Consider the following 12,450-nt stretch of genomic DNA (forward strand, 5'->3'; position numbering starts at 1 on the left):
ATTCATGTTTTAAAATATTAATTTAATTTTGTACAGTTTTAAAATATTTTGTATTTTGTATAAAATGCATTATAGAAATTTCATTTTTTAGAACGAAAAATTTATTTGTTAAGAGAATATGAGATCCAAAAAATTATAATAATTATAAAAGTAAATAAATGAGATTAAATAAATATTTAAAGTAAAAGACAAAATGGTTTAAAATTTTTTTAATTAAAAATATATTAGATATATGTCGTTAAATATTATGAGATATTGTTACAAGATGTTAAATATTTTTAAGTGACCATTAATTATTTAAAAAATATTTATTTAGAAAGTTATTATAAGAAATGTAATGGTTTATTATTTTAAAAGATTTATTTTATTTAAATGATGTTTTAGAATATGAAAAATAAGAGATTATTTTGAAGGATATATAAAGTAATTATTGCACTATAAATGAGTTATAAATGATGATTATTTGTTAAATGGATTTATTGAAAAAATATATTGTTACGTGGGTGAATATGGTTATATACATGAGATTAAGAAGTTTTCCTAAGAAACAGAAAAAGAAAGGTAGGAAAATATGTATATGATATTTTAGAGTTATTAGAAAGACAACATAAATGCAAACCTCTGGTGTAAGGCCCAATTATTTCTGCCCATCTTATTGTAGAGGCTGCCCAATCTTTTGGGCCTAAATGGGGTTGACCCAATTCAATTTCTAACCTAAGATACCCCAAAATTCTAACTTATAAATACTCTTCGTAAAACAGATCCCACACATCTCTTAGAGTAGCTGCCGTCATCCTCTGCTAGGGTTTGGAGTCATCATAGCTTAGCAAGCTCAGCCTCATTCTTCCCTTCCGTGTAAGTCCCTCCCAACTCAAGCTCTATGTTCATTTTTATTCTTTCGTATGTTCTCAGTTAGAGCTTTCTAATGAGCTCATTTTTGGAACTTGTCCCACTGTTTTTAAGCTCGCGAAACTATCCCATGAGCTATCGTCCCTCATTGTTCGAGTATCAAAGCCTTAGTTAACGTTTCCAGGTACGGGAAGTTAGAGTTCGAGTTTAAGTTATGTTTTTATGCCTATTCTTTAGCTTGCGAATTGTTTGTATGGGTTAATCATTGTTCTTGGGACGTGAAGTGCTTTGTGTGATTGGCTGGGGTTGAAAGATACATCTGCTGCAGGTGAGACCAGGGCGAGAACTGATAATCTCGCCGAGGCGAGTCGGACTCGCCTAAGCGAGTCTGGCGGAGGCTCGCCCAGGCGACCAACTCATTATTTTGAGCGAGCAAACCATTCGTCCAAGCGAGAGGGGTCTCGCCTAAGCGAGATCCCGCGTTGGTTCCTGTTTCCTTTTCGAGCCCTCGCCTAGGCAAAGGGGGCTCGCCTGAGCGAGACTGTCTCACCTGAGCGAGACCCTTCAGCTTGAGCAAGGGATTGGGCGAGACAGTGCGTGGTTTGGTTGCTTGTTTGTCCTTGGATGATTTGTAATTGTTTGGGTATGCTTGATATGTTGATATATATATATATATATATATATATATATATATATATATATATATATATATATATATATATATATATATATATATATATATATATATATATAATGGATTGCCATGTATGTGTGACATAATTCATGAATGGAATGATGGATATCGTGGAAGCCTGGCATGTGAAATTAATGAGTGATTTGGAATTAATGGGACATGGTATTGATATAGGATGAGGCCTGATAGAGGTCGTACCCCACCAAATTAAATCATATTAAATGCAGTATGTGAAAGTGAACCAAGTCGTCTCCAAACGACCAATATTTTCATTCAAAGCTTTAATTTGATACGATCCTATCCAAGAAAGAGTATGATCGTTTCTGAATTTGAATCCTCAAGAGGCACGACACGAATAAATCAGAGAAGAACGCAGAATAAGACAGAGATGGAGGACGCCACAATCTAGCAGATTCATAAGTCAAGTGAAGATTCGCCACAAAGATGTTAATCTTTGATAAAAACCAGAGGCCTAAGCCAAGAACAAAGAAAACCCTCTCTTTAATGAAAATCAAATTCAATATATGACTAAAAGTGTCTACAATAGTTTTTGATACCTCTATATATAGGTACATGAGTTTAAGAAAACCTAAGAACCCTACAAGAAGGCCCAAACCAAAACATAAACTAATTTATAAAAGAAAGCCCAAAGCCCAAAAACATAACTTATTTTCTAAAAGAAAACAAAAAAGTTTAAAAATATAAATTAATTTCCTAATAATTATCCTTCAAGAGTGCTCAAAGCCATGATCTTCATATCCTTTGAATTTGCACTTGTAGTTGCTTGTAGTATCAAGAGTCTTGAATAAATGTGATTTTCAATCTCTTACTCCTTGCCCTTGTCATAGGTCCTTTGAATTGTAAATGCTCATCTTTAAGTTCTTCTTGTATGGAATGTTGGGATAGTGCTCTATCATTCTCTCCTTCTTAAAGAGAATTTGTCCTCAAATTTGTCTCACTTGAAGATTCTTTATCATTCTCTCCTGTTTGGAGAGAATTCGGCCCGAATTCTAGAAGTTCCTATGCACAAACACAAACATAAATCAAAGACACAAATCGAAAATAAAATAATAGAAATTCTACTAAAATGAAATTTGGATCCTGAAAGAGGTCAATCTCTTATTATAAAAGATTTAGAGTTGTACCTCCAGGGTCAAATACCCACCTACACCAATCATCAAACAATTTTAAATTAAAGATAAAATGCTCAAAGAAAAGAAAAGGAATATTGCTCAAACAAACAACCCAATTATAGGTATGACTTTGGTCACCCGTAGGTTTGTTAGAAATGGGTAAACAAGCTAACTCATGAGCGTATATTTCTAAGCTTGTGTCTTTTTTTATCATCATTTCGTCTTCCCATTGTTGATCTCCTTGTTGCTTGATGAATAGCTCTTCCCTAAGTATCCTTTCGTCTTTCCATTGTTGATGTCATTGCTCTTTGATGAATAAATCGTCCATAGGCAATAAAACAATAAGAGGAAAGTTAGTACATTTTTTCATTGACAATTCATAATGCTCTCTTATTTCTTTTTCTCTCTTTTCTTCCTTCTCTCTTTTTCTACTCTCTTCTTTCTTTACTTTTTCTCGCTCTTCTTTCTCTTTTCTCTCTCCTTCTTCTTTCTCCTCTCTCTCGCTCTCTTCTTTTTCTCTCTTTTCTTCCTTCTCTTTTCTTCCTTCTCTCTTTTCCTACTCTCTTCTTTCTTTACTTTTTCTCGCTCTTTGTTCTCTTTTCTCTCTCCTTCTTCTTTCTCCTCTCTCTCGCTCTTTTCTTTCCCTACTTTTCCTCTCTTTTCTTTCTCATCTCTTTCTATCTTTTCCTTTGCTTCATTTTCTATAAGTGTTTCCTTCTCATGGACTCTTTTTAGCTTTCGCTCTTGCCTTCTTTTCAATACATCTAATTTTTGCATTGTCCTTTCTTCCTCCTCTCTCAAGTATGAAATGTAGTTCTTGAGGTCTTCATGAGTCATGGGACTTGCATCCCCATTAGGACATTGATGAGTTTCATGCCCATAGCCTTCACATTTGGAACATCTTAGTGTACTTGTCTTTGACAATGATTTTCTATCAGTATTGTGCTTCCGTTTAATACTAGCAATCTTGCCCATTAGCTTTATAATTCTGGACTCCAAGGAATTAACGTATGCTACCAATACCTCATAAACACTAGGTGTATCTCTACATGCCAGTCTCTTGGTACGTTCACGTCCTTGAACCAAATGATCTTGGTTAGGAGTAGGATAATTTAAACCATATATTAAACCAGTTCTAGAAGGATGCCTCTATGGAAACATTTTTCATTACTCAATATTTGCTAATTCCTGCAAGAAAATGTTAGTATAATAAAATATATTTAGGACCTCACCACTCCGCTAAGTGTTTCACTCAATTTTCCACTCGTGTATCACACATATAGGCTTTTTCTTGAATGTACTCTCTTGCCTTTTACCACTCAAATTCCCTTTAGTGTTTGGCGAAGAACTCTAGTAGCTTAAGGAAAGAGTGAACAAACAATGTGAAGAAAGTTGCGAGATCTAAATCTTGACTTAAGAGGACAAATAACATTCAAAACACTAGACAAAACTTCAAGGAATTGTAAAGACACAAAACAAGAAAATTAAAATTAGAAAATAATAGGACTACCAAAGAGATTTAAATGAGACAACACGGAGACTCTAAGAGAAAGACTGATTGGAAGCAAATATCAATAAACCACAAATAAAATTGCAATAAAAGTTGTGTTGAACTCCCCCCCCCTTTTGTTTTTTTGGATCCTTCTTTTTCTACTTTTTTTTCCAATATATATTTGTTTCCTTTTGACTTGATCCACAATATTTTTTTTTGTTGTATTTATATATTTTTTTTTGCAGTTCAACACAAAGAAGCGCCTGTAAAACCCTACATGGCAAAGAAAAGAACGAACCTCTCGCACAGAAGATGGGTAAGGCAATTGTGAAATAATTGAGATCTTGGCAGGGTCAACTTCAATGCCCTTTTTTGAAATTATGTGCCCCAATACTATGCCTTGTTCTACCAGGAAATGACATTTCTCAAAATTGAGAACAAGGTTAGATTGGATGCACCTGTTTAAAACTCTGTCCAAACTATCCAAACATGCATCAAATGAGGACCCATATACAGTAAAGTCGTCCATAAACACCTCTATGCATTTTTCAAGAAAATCACTAAAAATGCTAAGCATACACCGCTGGAATATGCCAAGGGCATTGCATAGGCCAAACGGCATCCTCCTATAGGCAAAAGCCAAAGGGGCAGGTGAATGTGGTTTTCTCTTGGTCCTCAGGTGCAATGTGAATTTGAAAATAACCAGAAAACCCATCAAGAAAGCAATAGTGGGACTTACCTGCCAAGCGCTCAAGCATCTGATCAATAAAAGGCAGGGGGAAGTGGTCTTTTCTGGTTTCTTGATTTAGCCTTCTGTAGTCAATGCAAACTCTCCAACTGTTTTGCACTCTTATTGGAATCATCTCCTCTTTTTCATTCTTGACTATAGTGAGGCTTGTCTTCTTTGGAACAACATGGATGGGGCTGACCCACTGACTGTCAGAAATGGGGTAGATGATCCCAGCTTGTAGAACCTTGATCACCTCCTTCTTTACAACATCCGAGATGAGAAGGTTGAGCCGCTTCTGTGGCTGTCTCACTGGCTTTGCTCCATCTTCCAACAGTATCCTGTGCATGCATGTTGATGGGCTAATACCAGGGATGTCAGCCAATGTCCATCCAATTGCCTTCTTATGCTTTTTAAGAACGTGCAACAACCTCTACTCTTGTTCAGCAGTGAGGGAGGTGGAAATGATGACAGGCAGTTTGTCCTCCTCCTCTAAGTAGACATACTTGAGGTTGTTTGGCAGTGGTTTCAACTCTGGAGTACTGGATGCTTGCTGAATATCAGGAACCAGAGGGGAGGGAGAAATGGGTTCCACAGCCTGTACCTGAGCATAACAATCAGATGCATATGTACTTCCTGCAACATGGTTAGTGCAACCTGATTGTATAACATCAAAGTCAATAGGTACAACATCTAGAGAGTCAAACTCAGTAGATTCAACATTATCCACATCATATTCAGCATCATCAGAATTAGAATCAAGAACATCAATGCATGCAAATTCAGATAACTCAGACACAGATGAATGTTTTAATGCATGCAGAGAGTGGAAATCAGAAATCAATCCATCAACAGCATCATCAATAATATCCACGTGAAAAACAGAATGACCCTCAGAAGGATATTTCATGGCATCCGGGATGTTAAATCGCACAACAATATCATCAAACTCCATGGACAAAGTACCTGCATGCACATCAATTTTGGTTCGTGCAGTTTTAAAAAATGGTCTGCCTAAAATGATTGGTGCAAAACCATGTGAAAATCCCTCTTCCATATCAAGAATGTGAAAATCAGCAGGGAAAATCAATTCACCAACACGAACCAAAACATCATCAACCAAACCTGCGGGGTGGGCAACACTTCTATTTGCCAACTGAATCACCACACCCGTAGGTTGCAGGGGTCCAAGAGAAAGAGATTTAAAAATAGACAGAGGCATTACATTTATTGAAGCACCAAGATCAAGCATTGCATTTTCAAATTTATTGTTACCTATGATGCAGGGTACACAAAATGTACCTGGGTCCTTGCACTTCTCAAGAATCTGAGGAATAGATTTACCTATCAATGCTGACACATTTCTGCCCATGCTGATCTTTTCGTTTCCCTTTAGCCTCCTCTTATGCGTGCATAGCTCCTTCAAGAAATTTGGATATCTGGGAATCTGTTTAATGGCATCCAACAGAGGTATGTTCACCTCCACCTTCTTGAATGTTTCTAAGATCTCCTTGTCAACCTCTTCCATCTTTTTGCTTGGAATGGCTCTTGGAGGGAAAGGAAGAGGTACGGAAGGTGCAGCAGTAGAGGTGGAAGGCGTAGAAGTCACACCAGATGTGGAAGGACCAGTTGCATGAGCATCACACTTTCTCTGAAGTGTGGCAGGGTCGACTTCCTTTGAAGGTGTAGGCTTAGAAGTGGGAATTTCAATGTTCTTCCAAGATCTCAACGTAATGGCACTCACATTCCTCGGATTTTCCACCGTTTGTGATGGAAGCTTGTCAGAATTCTAAGCTTGTGCCTAGTTTAGCTGAGTGGCCATCTGCCCCATTTGATTTGTCAAACTCTGGATTGAGGCCCTAGTCTTCTGCTGGAATTGCATATTTTGAAGGGTCATCATCCTGACTAACTCCTCCAATGAAGTAGAAGAAGAAGGTGCAGGTGTTGTAGTAGGAGCTGGTGTGGGTACAAGTGGAACATGAGCAGGTTGTGGTGCAGGTGCAACTCTTTGTTGTGGAGGTGGTTACACATTTTGAAATTGTTGGGGCTGTTGGTTACCCTGGTTTCCCCATCTCAAATTAGGGTGATTCCTCCATCCTGGATTATATCTGTTTGTTGACAAATCATGGTTCTGTTGTTGATGTTGGGGCCTATTGTTGTTGAAAATTTTTGCTGCATAGGCCTGAGGGGTATCCACTGGTGTAGAAGAACCAGCAGCAACCTATTGTTGCAATGCTAGGCAAGATGTTTGTAAAATGATCAACAGATGTACAAAGGCCACAAACTCTTGCAGCTGGAGCTCTCTGATTGGAAGCAAGTTGGTTGACCAGTGTGGTAAGAGCATCAATCTTACTTTCCAACTTCTTCGTGTACTCGGCTGCTCCTACATCATGAACACCTCTAACAACTATGGCATCACTCCTTGTGCCAAATTGTTAAGAATTTGAAGCCATGTTCTCTATTAGTTGCCTAGCTGCAGCTGGGGTTATGTTACCAAGGGCACCACCACTTACGGCATCAATCATATTTCGATCCATGTGGTGCAGACCTTTATAAAAATACTACAGAAGGAGATGTTCAGAGATCTGATGGTGTGGGCAGCTTGAACAGAGATTCTTGAACCTCTCCCAGTACTCATAAAGGGTCTCCCCAGATTGCTGCTTGATGCCAGAAATCTCCTTCCTTATGGCTGTTGTCCTTGAAGCAGGGAAGAACTTGGCAAGGAATAATCTCTTCAGGTCATCCCAGCTTGTGATGGACCTGGGTGCTAAGTAGTACAACCAGTCTTTCACATTACCCTCCAAAGAATGAGGGAAAGCCTTCAAGTATACATGGTCCTCTTGGACATCTGCAGGCTTCATGGTGGAACAGACGACATGAAACTACTTCAAGTGTTTGCACGGGTCCTCACCTGCAAGACCATGAAACTTTGGCAACAAGTGTATTAAACCAGTTTTCAGCACATATGGAACCTCCTCCGCAGGGTATTGAATGCATAAACTATCATAAGTGAACTCTGGTGCAGTGAGCTCACTCATGGTTCTCTCATGAGGTGGAGGAGGTTGAGCCATATTATCAGTATGAAAATCAAAATGCTTAGAATAAATAGTATGCTCAAAATGCAAAGAATGAGGAGTGTCAGGAATGTGATGAGAATCATAAGAGTCAGGAAAAGTCATTGAATATTCAGCATGCAAAGATGGATTCCTAAGATGCCTACTTCCTCTGTAGAATTTCCTATCAATCTCAGGGTCAAATGGTTGTAATTCACTTGTGTTTTCCCTAGTCATGCACCAAAAAACATGAATTCTAGTGATATTGGCATAACATAGGGTATAACTACAAGTATACCCAAACGACCTCCAAATGACTTGAAAATTGGTAGGATATTCCTTTGAGTGGTCAAACAGAAGCACAAAAAAAATCGGATCAAAACTCAAAGCAAAAGTATTTTTAATAATTTTTCAAAAGTGGAAAAAATGAAGAAAAATCACAAAACAAAGATTGCTGAAATGTAGAAAATGGCATTTTCTGGAGAATCTGAGTTTGATAAATGGTAAAGCCGGTTCCAACAAGGTGGAAATCAAATTCCACCCCAAATGCATATAAAATAGTAGTGATTCTGATAACCAGAGCAAAAGTTATGGTTCTCTGAAGTTTCACTAAAAATTAGTCCAAATTTTTTTTGAATCTCTTAACTCAGACCATACCAACTGCTCCAGCTATTTTTCCTATCAAGTTCAATGTCTAAGAAGTGGGGGGGGGGGGGAATTTTCAAGACAAAACAAGCACTGTAGCTACCAGAACAAAAATCCAAAAGTTAAATGCCAGATTCGGACACTATTCATACACTATTCACTACTACAAATGACACTATTCATGCGCGTCGCGACACTATTCACTACACTACACAGAAACACACAAGAATGGAAATAGGCACTGAACTTAACACAACATTAACATCACAATGAACATATACCAACTCAACCACACTTGAATTACACACACCAAAACACAGAACACAAACACATTGAAAATTTTACTTTGAACGAAACGATTGGTCCCCGACAACAGCGCCAAATTTGATAGAGGTCGTACCCCACCAAATTAAAACATATTAAATGCAGTATGTGAAAGTGAACCAAGTCGTCTCCCAACGACCAATATTTTCATTCAAAACTTCAATTTCCAGACGAACACAACAATACAGCACAAAGGGGGTGTTGGCAGACAAATTCAGAATTCTAATCAACATATTAAATTGAATGCAAAGAGTGATTAAAATTGTATTGACATCCTTGATTCAAACACAAATTCACTTATCATAGGCCACCAAATTAACACCTTTGCCTTCTCTCAATCTACTAGATAATAATCTACTAAGCGAAAATTACAATCTAGCTTCATTATGCAATTAAGCAAAGCACACATCCTTAAATTCGTGACAGCCAAGTTACATAAATTAAGCATGAACATAACTTAACCAAAACACATGCAATTACTCTATAAATTAAGCACAAACATATTCATCACAATGCATTCCCGAATTAGAACAAAGAGATATGGCAGATTTCACAAGTAAGCACAACCTCAAAGCTTCATTGCATTTTTTTATCAAGGAGTCAATACACGAAATTAGCTAGACATGAAAATGAGCAATTATACACCATAATTCTGGAATCACAAAAACAGAATCAAAAACCCCTAACTTATGAAATCTGAAAAACGCAAATTAAGAGCAAAAAGAGAGATTTCAAAGCTTCAATGGAATGCAAAACGGTGCTATCATATATAAATGCGAAAACCCCATTAATGGGTGTTGTTCCAAGTGTATAAAACCCACAAAATGAACTGCCCAAGCAAGAAAATGAATTCAAAACGTAAAACCCTTAATGGGTGCTGTCAAATATGCATAAAAATGGTAAAAATGAGCTAAAAACGTGAAAAACCACAAGGGACACGTCCATGGAAGCTTGGAGAACGAAAATGGAGGTTTTGAAGAGAGGTTGAAGATGATGGAGCGGCTGGTCTTCCCCATGCAGACCCCTGCCACTCAGAATTACGAAACTGCCATTATGAGCTACAGAATTACAAAAATGCTACTCTGGGCCTCAAATGTTGACCCATTGACTTTGCTGACGTGGAAATGACATGAAAATGATGTGGAAATGATGTGGCGACTCTCTTCAACTGAATATTGACGTCCAAGCTCCAAAATTGCTTCACCCAAATACCTAAAAATAATTAAAAACAAAAATTAGGCCAAATAATGTGAAATAAGTCCAAATTCGGAACAGTGGCCCAATAAAGCCCAACAGATGAAAAACACTCTAAAGATGAACAATTAAGCACTAATCAATTGTCTAATGGGTACACAAAGGCTAGTGGAATGGAAGATAATAATTACCCATCAAGGCCCTATACTGATAGGGTGGTAATGACTAGTGGTATGGGTTCAACATGTGATACAAATGAGGTGTTATTTTTCAGAGGTTGACATGGAATTGTAACATTTGTGATAGTTTTAGGGTTTTATGAGTCAAGTGTTAACACAGTATTAATATTATTATACTGTAGTTATATGAATGAGTTCTTCAAATATTTGAAGGAGATAAAACTAATACATGATTTAACCAAAAAATTTCGATTGGTATCAGAATAGTATTTTTATTTATTTATTTAATGTTGCTGATTTGTTATTATTTTTGGAATTGAATAGATTTAATGGGTATTAAATGCTGTCGACTGTTTTTATTTTTCGAAATGTTGATATATATATATATATATATATATATATATATATATATATATATATATATATATATATATATATATATATATATATATATATATATTTAATGGGTATTAAATGCTGTCGACTGTTTTTATTTTTCAAAATGTTGATATATATATATATATATATATATATATATATATATATATATATATTCTAAGGTGTGAATAGGAAAAGTTTCAGATTTATGTATCTTCTATTTCGGCGTATATTAGTAGAAGCATGATCCATTAAATGTACATAATAAAAATATAAATATATACGAATATGTTTTTGTTATGTTTTATAGCATATATTTAATGTTAGGGATGATAACTATATATACTAAAATGACTGGGAGTGAAATCCATCATGTAACTATCAAATAATATTATAATATTATTTGGAAATTTTAGGAGGTTTCGATTATTTTTATTTTTTCATTCATAATATTATTATTAATAATATGATTACTAATGGTGATTAAATTAATAAATAAAATTATGTATAAATTATATATATATATATATATATATATATATATATATATATATATATATATTACAATAACTAATTATTTAATTTAATAACTTATTATACAATTGTATAAATATTTATATATAGATACTAATAATATGATTTTATATGATCAAATTCATGTTTTAAAATATTAATTTAATTTTGTACAGTTTTAAAATATTTTGTATTTTGTATAAAATGCATTCTAGAAATTTAATTTTTTAGTACGAAAAATTTATTTGTTAAGAGAATTGGAGATCCAAAATATTATAATAATTATAAAAATAAATAATGAGATTAAATAAATATTTAAAGTAAAAGACAAAATGGTTTAAAATATATTTAATTAAAAATATATTAGATATATGTCGCTAAATATTATGAGATATTGTTAAAAGATGTTAAATATTTTTAAGTGACAATTAATTATTTAAAAAATATTTATTTAGAAAGTTATTATAAGAAATGTAATGGTTTATTATTTTAAAAGATTTATTTTATTTAAATGATGTTTTAGAATATGAAAGATAAGAGATTATTTTGAAGGATATATAAAGTAATTATTGCACTATAAATGAGTTATAAATGATGATTATTTGTTAAATGGATTTATTGAAAAGATATATTGTTACGTGGGTGAATATCGGAATATGGTTATATACATGATATTTAAAAAGATTTCCTAAGAAATAGAAAAAGAAAGGTAGGAAAATATGTATATGATATTTTAGAGTTATTAGAAAGACAACAAAAATGCACACCTCTGGTCTTTGCAGCTATCACCACCTAAATTCGTCCAGGTTATTAAATAATTATTTCCAAAATATCCAAAAAAAATAAGTGGTAATAAATTGTCTTAAAAAATAATAAAATTGATTAAAAAGTTTTTCTTTACATTTTTATTTTATTTTATTATTTTGTTATTTTTTATTTTATTTTTAGATAATAATAAAAAAAAGAGATTTTGTTTTCAAATTAAAGATTGAATTAAAATAAATTCATTTTATTTTACGTTTTCTTTATTTAATTAATTGAAATTTAAAAATTAAAAAAAAGGGGAAAACGGTTTTGATTAATGGGAGGGAACAGTTGATGTTTTGGTAGCAGTAACTTCCATCAGTTTTTAAAGAACACGTTAATATAGAGGGAGGAAATGCCATTTTGAGGGGAGAAAAGGAGAAGATTCCCTGTAATATGATCTTCTCACAATTTTCGTTTAAAAAAGTTCATCCTCATTTCAACATTAATTTACTCATCTCCATT

General features: G+C 34.4%; 1 non-coding gene and 1 pseudogene across 1 annotated transcript; one reads left to right on the plus strand and one right to left on the minus strand.

Annotated features, from left to right (window-relative positions):
• Positions 1-2,470: 2,470 nt before the first annotated feature.
• LOC146886308 (uncharacterized) lies at positions 2,471-8,185 on the minus strand (annotated as a pseudogene).
• On the plus strand, positions 7,479-7,585 carry LOC114172718 (small nucleolar RNA R71). Its single transcript, XR_003602236.1, has one exon. It is a non-coding gene; the product is annotated as a small nucleolar RNA R71 (small nucleolar RNA).
• Positions 8,186-12,450: the final 4,265 nt, after the last annotated feature.

The sequence above is a fragment of the Vigna unguiculata genome, chromosome 5 (genome assembly GCF_037176805.1).
Source record: "Vigna unguiculata cultivar grain cowpea cultivar isolate G323 ecotype 2 chromosome 5, ASM3717680v1, whole genome shotgun sequence".
Lineage (NCBI taxonomy): Eukaryota > Viridiplantae > Streptophyta > Magnoliopsida > Fabales > Fabaceae > Vigna > Vigna unguiculata.